Source organism: Triticum dicoccoides, chromosome 3A (assembly GCF_002162155.2).
Source record: "Triticum dicoccoides isolate Atlit2015 ecotype Zavitan chromosome 3A, WEW_v2.0, whole genome shotgun sequence".
Taxonomy (NCBI): Eukaryota; Viridiplantae; Streptophyta; class Magnoliopsida; order Poales; family Poaceae; genus Triticum; species Triticum dicoccoides.
In genome coordinates this window covers 716,710,523-716,720,664 of record NC_041384.1, presented here as the reverse complement: position 1 = coordinate 716,720,664, position 10,142 = coordinate 716,710,523, and the positions used below count along the sequence as shown (strand labels likewise).

Below are 10,142 nucleotides of genomic sequence, written 5' to 3'. Positions count from 1 at the left end.
AGTATAGTCCGGACGTATGCGAGGGGTTCGCGGTCTGCTTGAAGATGCCCTAAGCTACTTTGCTTTTATCCCATTCGCAAAAAAATACAAAAATACTTTGCCTTTATCTAGTGAGTCAACACTTTGCCTTATCTAGTGAGTTACCGCAGGCTTAGATATTTTTGGGGGTTATATCGGTATGCACGACTAGAGATTTGGGATTTTCTTCGCCAGTTCGTCTCTGAGTCTGAGCTCCAGTTCGAGGACACCGCCCAGTCGCCCACCAGGTCTCTGCCTCGACCCCGTCGGCGGACACTGCTCACCAGGTCTCTGCCTCGACGGCGTCGGCCGCCGGGACTCCGCTTGAGAGGCAAGTCTTTAATCAGTCTGTCCAGCCGGCGGTGGGATTAGGTTTGCCCTGTGCTATTTTTCTCTAATGCGAGCAAGATTTCTCATACATGTTCTACTCATATTCTGCATCTCAAGCTCAAGTAATCAGTCGGAAGTTTGGAATTTAGACCATGACTGTTTGTTTAGATGTGGATTATGGCTGCGGATTTTACCGTATTCATCAGAATCTTATGAACAGCGTGATTTGTGTATTTATTGACACTCGATGTTTTTCTTCCTTTTTCATATTTGATCACAAATTCACGAGTCATTACACAGAAATTCTACTTCAAAAGCAACTCCACTTTTTTTATGACTAAAAGGGGTTTCTCTGCTGCACTGAGAGGAACAGAGGCGAATCTGATCCACTAGAGCTGGTCGAACCATGTACACCAGAGGGTTTGCAAAAGTTGCAAATGTACACCAGTGGAGCTGTCTGCTGAATGGGAAAGTTAGGCACACAAATTTATAAATGATATAAATAACTGAAAATGGAATGTAATTAAACTTTGATGCTGACGGGGTAGTGCAGTCCTGGGTGCTAATTCAGTAACTACCTCTGTCGCTTTCAGAACCTCCCGCTTGCATTCGATGTGCTAGAATTAGGCGGCACTTAGTCTTTTCTTATGCTTGTACTGCTTTTGCACTGGATGATTTTTATATTTGATGATAGTGGAACCCGGCAAAACATTGGTCGATCATATGGACAAATAAATCAAGAACTCAAACCAAAGGAGGGCTCAATATCAATGTCAAAACAAAGTCAGCTGTACAATCAATGTACCAAGTAGTATTTGGGCATTTGACCAAATTCCCCCAAAAGATCTTAGGACATCATAGTGATATTGAGTGATTTTAGGGTATCATAAGTTATGCAAACAACTTTGAATAAATGTCAGCTGACCTTTTTTTTTCTTTTTCGGAAAGGGGAAGACCCCAGCCTATGCATCAAGCGATGTACAATGCCAATTAATTTAACATGAAACAAGCCCAAGTCACCAAGAAAAAAAAGAATTAAAATCAAATAAGACCACATCCGGTCTATAACGAGATTACATGATTTATCCACATACTCTCTTACTTGCTCTCGAGCCAAACTGATTGAACAAACCCCGTGCATCTGTTCTTCGCGGGGTGCACTCAAAGGTCATAAGACCATGTGTTTCCACATGTTGCAGTGATGGCCACCTATGGATGGACGCCATAGCTCTGAAGATAACCTATAAAAGATTTAGGAATAGATGACCGGTTAAAGACACACTCATTCCGACAATTTCAAATTGCCCAAAGAATAACACAAACTTCCACACGGATTTGGAATATGAATATGCTGTCATGGAGAAAATAATGTTCTATTGGAAAACATCAACGCACAGGTAAGACCATAAGGGTTGCTCCATAAATGACTAGCCTCGATCTGTCTGTTTGCCTTTCAGTTTGATGGAGCTCCCTTCGTAAGAGAAGCTTTGGAAGGACATTCCGCATTCCTGCTACACGGCGGTTTTGCTACGATGGAAGAGGAGACAACCTTTCAAGACTTGTTGGGTTTCGAGTTCTTCCTGATCCTACTCCCGAATTTCTTGAAGAAACTGGTACAGTTCACACAGTCTCTCACTTTCTGTTTCATTTTAGTTCTGTTTCTATGCTTTGATCTTTGGTCAGTGGTCTGTTTGGTTGGCTCAACACTACACTTTTGATTTGACCGCTGCTTAATCCTCGTCGCAGAGGCTGCCAGACAAGTTTGCCAAGGTGCTCGACGGCCGTGAGCTTCAGGAAGTGAAGCTGAGGGAGGACGGGCGCAGGCGTCACTTGTGGGACATGGAAGTAGTGTTGGACGCGGAGGGCCACATGTACCTGGGGCATGGATGGGAGCAGTTCGCCCGTGCTCACGGCCTGCGGCTCGGGCACTTCCTCGTCATAAGCTACGACAGCCATGTCGTGCTAACCGTGAAGGTGTTCGACCAGAGCATGTGCCGCAGGCACTACCAGCACGACAACGATGCCAGTATGCGTCTTTTAATTCTTGCTCTTCTTTGCCTTCCTCTCAATACGGTGGTTGTAGCTTCTACGAATAAGTTAAAGAATACTTTTTTGCATTTTGCCAGGCAGTGCGAGCACCAGTGACAGTGGCAGCACCGTGGTAAGCTTTTTATGCAATGTTCCACTCTTTGCCTGAAATTTAGTCATGCGTCTTCTCTTCTTCAAGTCTGTAGTGTTGATTTGCCCTCTTTCTATGCCATATTCATGACAGTTTCCCCTTTCTATGGACAAAGTTTTCCCCCCTTCGACCATGTACCCCACTTTAGTATGACATGGATCTTCTTGCCTCCTTTTGGCTGCATTCTTGATTAGATGCTATTTTCAATTACTTAAATGATTTCCGCATCCTTTGCCTAGTTTCCTTCATGAAAATATGTATTACTATAATACTATCGACAATTTGCATGTTTTCTCATCATGTACATGGTTCGACCTCTGGCATAGCAGGGAGCAGAGGGGGAAGGGGAAGTGCCACCGCAGACAGGGGCAGAGGAAGACGATGGGGAGCAGGTAACCCAGTTCTCTAAAGTCTTCGCCTCTAGCAAGTTGTGCACTGTCCGATTCATACTGCTGCCCAAATAAAGGATGGAGTGTTTAAGTGTATATCTGCAGTCAAAATCAAGCTCACATGCATAGCGTAGATATTAAATGCCTGAACTATATAGTAATTTTCTTTTACAAACACCTAATAAATGTATTAGGAATCATACATCAGTGCTTATGTAGATGCCTGAAACATCAACTTTGGATATATCGAGGGAGCACATTATTGCCAGTTGCATAACTGTCACTTGCAGACATCCAACATACATGCTAAGTACATTGCATAATTTTGAACTACTCTCTCCTTTCCAAATTAATTGAAGTTCTACGTTTGTTGTAAGTCAAAGTTTCTTAAGTTTGACCAAGTCTATTGGAAAAAAAGGGTTAAGACTTACAAACTAAAGTATGGCATATGATCAAAATCCCACCAAATGATCTTAGGTATCATACAGACCACAAACAGCATGAGCTCTGCTTTTGAACTTGGAAGAGGGCATCATACTGATCTTCAATGATCAGGGTATCAAATTAGTTATGAAAACACCTTTGAATAGTGCCACCTGATATAATATATGATTCTTTTTACAGGTCATATACAAGATGAGTAATCCATGCGATTCAGATGGAAGCCAGAAGGGAAGATGTTATTCTTCTGAGGAATTGTCAGGTTAAGTTGTGTAATCAGATTATGCAGTTACCCTCCAGCACATGCTTTCTTACTGTTGAAATATTTGTACAGCAGAAGACAGTCCATCTGTAGACAATTCTGTGGAGCCAGCTAATCTACAGACGGTTTCGAATAACTATGTCATATCAGCGCAGTGCTATCCTACAAAAGCACAAAAGGTGAAAATAGACGCACTTATAGAGAAAATTCAACCTACAATCACAGTGCTAGTTGTACAGATGAAGAAGACGAATGCAAAACGGCATGGCACTCTGGTACGTAAGTTTTACCATGCATTTTGTATGAAAATTGCTCACTCTCTTTACCAACACGCATTATCTTGTTATAATACTATTTAAGTCGGTCATCCTTTCGGTTCTAACTCAAAACTCTGAATGGTATGCTTGCAACTAAATGCACATGCATTACTAAATCAACATTATCGTTGCCATTTTGATGGTCTTAGCTTTTAAATTCTATACTACAGTTGTCATACTATATAACAAGGTTAATAGTATCAAAATCACATTTTGTTCCTTTTTTCAATTAGGTAATACAAAAGGATTATGCACGCGAGCACTTTCCATGTGAAGACACAACTGTCATACTCCAGCTGCCTGGGAAGAAAAAGCATTGGAAATGCACATTCCACATCACGCCATCTGGCATGCCTGATGCAGGTCGGCGCAACCTCAATTTGCGCAACTTTTCCTGTGACAATCATGTGAGTACTGGTGATATCTGCCTCTTTCAACCAATGACAAATGTTAAGCACAGAAGATTCAGAGTGACAGTCCATCTCCTTCACAAAGCGAGCATTGCGCATTACCCTGGTGGAAGAACTGACATTGTCTCGAATCATGGAAGTACAAGTGCCACGATGGGCGGTGTGAAGGAGGAACCACCTACCGATGGTAATAAAATGTTGGCACTCCTAGGATGCATGTGCACTTCAGTTCCCATTATATCTATCTGATCTATGTGAAAACTTGTCCAGGTGAAGTGTACTCTTCAGAACATGAACAATGTAAAGGCTCTGAGGATTCCCAGGGAGCTTCCGAGAGTCTCTTCATCCTGGCTGACAGAGCTTGTCTAACACCAGCACAGTATTTGAAATGTCTGGGGAAAGTTGAGGAGATTAAGTTCAAACCGCCCTTTTATGTTTCTATCGTGAGCAAGAGCATGCGTCAGTTTCCCATGCTAGTAAGTTCAGGGAAAACATTTTCTGTTGCTTTCTGTTAATTCCTCAATTGCATCTGTATCCCTCGATAAAATAAATAGCAACAAATTTCCCAAGTATCTCGGCACCTGTGTTTTGTATATAAACATTTGACCTGTGTTATGTATATAAACAGAACTTTGTCTGGCAGTACGCAGCCAGATATCTGCTTCAGAAGTTTGCTGCTGGCCATCATGATGAAAATAATAGTTCAATCAGTTTGGTGCTTCAGCGGGAGGGGAAGAGCAGATCATGGACTACCAAGCTGAATTATAGGCATCGCACGCTAGACACGACCAACCGGATGGGCATTTACAAAGGATGGGAGTCTTTTGCCCACGACAACCACCTGCGGGAGGGGGACCTCTGTCTCTTCAAGCTGATGGATAACGAGGAGCAGCTGACGATGATGGTCTACATCGTCCGCCGCTAGAAATGTTAAGAGTGAAGCATGTCTTGCATGCATCTGCTACAGTGATCTTGAACTCTGGGGAGTGGAAAACTTGTGGCTTATATCCAAACGAGGGGCTCCCACGTACAACAAGAAACTTATCTGCTTATCTATATCATTAGACGTTTTCTTAGTGTTTTCTTCTGCCAGAACTTTTTGTTAATCAGGGAGTAATTTTAATTGTACGAGTTTGAACAACTTATTATGTGTTGCTTAGGTTGCTTTGACTGAACTTTTTCTATGCGATTTGCTGTGAGAAATGTCAGCCTTGCATGCTGCTGCTATGCTAAGATGATCTTGATCTCTCGGAGCGAAAGATATGTGGTTTATCTCCAAAGGAGGCAGTCATTGAGTAAGAATCTTGGTGGTTTCTTAGTTCCGTGAGAACTATGTTAATTGAGAGTGGTTTGGACAACCTATGGATCAGTTTGACAGTTTGAACAACCTGTGATGTGTTGCTGACTGCTGATGTTTGAAGGCACTGTTTTTGCATGTGGATTCTCCTCAGCGGCGAGAGGATATGTTTTATAATACGAGATACTGCTGCTGCGTGTATATTGAAGTGCAGCGAAAGAATTTGAGGCACATTAGAGTACATGACTACATGTACGGTTCAGAAAGAAAAAAAGAGGTACCCTTAAACGTATGAACCGTATTTGGTCTCAACACTCAACCAATTGAGCTATGATGATGCAGGCACAAAAAACATTTTAGCTATAATGCAGGTAATCCACTGTTCCCTCAATCAGGGCATATCCAGCAGGGCCTCAAAACTGGCTTGGGGACAAAAACCAAAATGAGAGCCAGCAGAGCCCTGTTTAGAGCATCTATAGTAGCTCCCTTATTCCAAAGTTGGCACAAAAAGAAGAGGGTTAATTAGATAAATGCCATTCTAATTATGGCGATTCATAAAAATGCCACTGCAATTTCCAAACTTTGAAAAATGTCAGTGCAATTTTTGCAATTTTTGAAAAATGTCACTGTAGACTTTGAAAAATGCCACCGGAAATGGCATGAAATGGCATTTTTCAAAGTCTAGAAATTGCAGTGGCATTTTTAGGAATCGCCAAATTTGGAGTGGCATTTATCAAATTAACCCAGAAGAAAAACATGCTCCAGCAGCTTCCCTATTTCCATTTTTTTGTCATCGCCCCTTCAACTCCATGCCGTAAAAAAACCGCCACTTCACCTCATTGTTGTCGCCCCTTCGACACCATACCGTCATCATCAGAGCTCGACCTGCGCCGCTGATGGCCACATAGCCACCCGCCGCCGGTGCTGATGATCGCCGTACCATGGGCCCATGTTCCGCAGCCGCCGCAGCTACATTCCGCCACAGTACGCGTCCCCGCTGTTGCTCCTTCTGCCACCACGACTCATGTCGCTGTCGCGCCAGGCTCCCGCTGCCGCAGAGGCAGAAAGCGTCGTGCGGCCACGGCCCGCTCCACCGGCAAAAGAAGCCGGGGGTGAAGAATCTGAAGAAGACTGTCGCCGCCTCAACTTCAGCCATGGGCACTAGCCGCCTCCGGCAATGAGCACCGTGGAATGGGATCGGGTGTTTTCACGTCTTACCATAGTGCCATGTGTGTCTTGATTCAATATGTTCATACTTGATGAAACACACATCATCCAATTCATGATTTAAGAACAAGAGAACGAGATATTGACTTTTTTTTACATCTGTAACTACATTCTCACATTAGCCTCTTCATTGGCCATGACCGGCATGTTCTTTGAGATCGGCGAGTGCGACAACGGCGATGATTTCAATCCTATGCCAGAAAGGTTTAATTTTTTATCACACTTCGATCGTATGCAATGTTTAGAATTATGAATGATGATGCAACGTTTGTGAACTTGGTGAATGAATCATTTTTTTATATTTAGTCAACACTCGATTATGAACTTGATGAATGAATGCTTTGGCATAGACAATATTCCGGTGACGAGTAATACATACAATGAAGTTGATGTTGTAGCCGTCGAGGTTTGCCCCTACAACAAATAAGGTTCAAGGTCAAGCAACGATTTGTCAGAGGAAGAAAAGGCATGGTCATGGCATTGGAAAGTGTGTGCATCAATCCTATTACATCGATCAATCAAAACACGAAGCCTTATTGGAAACGTATTGCCAAGCACTATTACTGCAATGTGGCAGTATCATATGAACGCACAATCAGTTCACTCAATCATCGGTGGAGTGCAATTCAAGAGTGTTGCAACCGGTGAGCAGGTTGTGTTGCCCAAGTTGATCATGCAAAGCGTAGTGGAATGACAGAGGACATGCTAGTGAGGATCTAATTTTAGTATGAACTTTGTGGCACAAAATTTTATTTATGCAATCGTTGCACCTAATTTTTTATGTTCAGTTTTTTGCTTTGCAACTTGACTATACACAAGAATTGTACAAATAGAGGGAACCAAAGGGAAGATTGTTTTGCATGATCCATTTTTGGGCATTGTACAAAACAATGAGAAGTGGAAAGAAAGGAACAGTGAGAAGAAGGCCAAAAAGGATGCCTATGAAGATGAAATGCAAGAGGAGGTTGATATGTTGGCCAAGAGGCTGCCAGGAAGAAGAGGTGAGAAAGTCAAGAGAAATAATGGAGGAGATGGAGCCGTGTTCAAGACGATGATCGAAGAAATAATAGCAACAAAAATGGAATTAGAGATAGGGAAGAAACAAGAGAAGGAAGCAACGTGGATGGAGCTCAAGGCTATGAAGGAACACAAGGTGCCCATTGAGGACATCCCTACTACAGTTACATCCACAACCCCTGCGGCTACCTGCTCAAGTAACAGAAAGACAAGGACCAACCACCAGAGCTCGCGCAAGTCAACTAAACTAGCAGGTACTTCCGTTCCTAGGAACTTTCTTTGTTACTCATGAGAATATGATGTTGCCTATGTTTTCATTACTAAGGAATGAAGGACACAGAAGGGATGAGAGGACAGAACCAAATCATGAGCAATTATGGAGATGCAACAATATGGTATTTCGGGTGGAGATTTCAGGACTTTGAGGCCACCATAATGATGCGTGAAGGCTTGGATAAAATATATGAGATAACACTTTAAAGTGTCGTCGATAACCTTCTATAGGTGATACGTCACCTCTTCTTTCGATACATCCCATATAAAATCACAATATAATAGAATAGGTTGTTTTTATAGTCTGTATTAGTGGAGGAAACTGACTTAGGGTTGATTTCGCCCCCCTCACATGGCTGGTCAAATTTCCCCTCTGTCCTCCGTAAAGACCACCCCTGGGGCATCGTTTGGAATCTGGTTTTATTTAGTTAAAAGTAAACCCTAGTGCCTATCAACTATACACAAATATAGTTTCATTTCCTTTTTTAAAACACCAAGTTAATGTAGTGCATGTAGTTCCTACAAACAATATCGATCTAGAATTCCTAAAACTTTTTCTACATGCAAAATTCCATGTTACATTCTTCATGTCAAATTTGGGCATTTTTGTGGAATATGTTGGTATTTTTAATGCATTAAATAAGTTTCTAGCCACTTACTGGATAAATACAAATTTAACTACATCTACCATAAAAATGGCCTCTAAATGGAAAGAAATCATGTCGAAATATTTATGTAACTCTTTAGCTCATATCCATAAAATATGTGAAAATGGCAAATGTTTTGTTCAGAAAATTCAAATGCTTACTTCCATCTTATTGGTTTTATTTTTGTATAAAATCTTAATGTGCTTTAAAAAATATGATTTTTGGCATGGGGTCATAATACGACCTCACATGGCTGTTTTTAAAGTTTAATACAATTTTAAATAACTATATTTATATTTTTTTTAATTGAAGCATCTCCTAAGAAGCATCTTAGGATGTGTTTTGTTCAGACAATAGATTTGAGTGGTTCTGGGTATCCCCAAGCACATGGCTAGGGATAGCAATTTTTTCTGTTTGGTTGAGAGTGAGATGTCAAGTGGTTAGATATAGCAATTTTGTCTCTTTGGTTTGAGGGATATGTGGTGGATAAGGAGTTGTGTGTCCCTTTTCGGTGACCTCATGACTTGCAATTTTTGTAACACAAAGCATAAAAAAATGAAAAATAACACGGTAATTGAACACTGAGCCCAGGCTGATCTTCTCTATGAACAGTAACGTCAAAAAAATAGCAAAAAGGTTAAAAAATACTGAAATTCTTTGACATTGAGATGCACAAGTTCCCTAGGTGCAAGCAAAATTTCATGGTAAATTGACATACTAGGAGCTCTTGGACAAAAAAACTAAATTGGTTCTAAGTAATGCTTTCTTTTGAAGTTTCTTTGACAACCATTTTATTTTTCTGAGATCTCCTTGACTTTCATTTAACAACGGAATTTTGCACATACCTAGTGAACTCAAGCATCTTTGATGCCAAAAAATTCAGATTTTTTTGAATTTGTTTACCATTTTATTTGAATTTACTGTTCATGCCGGGGTGTAGATGCACCTGGGCACCAAATCGACACTTCCACAATAAAAATTTAGAAAGGTAAATCTAACTTAAGAAACATATTTCGATAAAATAATCATTTGCAAATTAAAATGAGCTAAAATTTAGCATCTAAAAGTACACATTTTATATAACTCTTTAGGTCATATTCAAATAAATATGTAAAAGTGAACTAACCTGTGGTTGCATGGTTAGGATGATAGTGGTATCCCAACCCACTAGGGTTCAAGTCCTAGACTTGGCATTTGTGCTCATATTTGTCTATATTTATTTTAGGCTTTCCGATGATGTTCATTCGGTGGGAGGGGATGTTCCCATCGACTATGAGACGCCTGTGATGACTTCGTCAATCTCAAGATGCTATACCAGCTCGGTCTCTCAGTGAT

General features: G+C 41.2%; 1 pseudogene; it reads left to right on the top strand.

Annotated features, from left to right (window-relative positions):
- The first annotated feature begins 1,850 nt into the window (after positions 1-1,850).
- On the top strand, positions 1,851-5,506 carry LOC119273437 (annotated as a pseudogene).
- The last annotated feature ends 4,636 nt before the right edge of the window (positions 5,507-10,142 follow it).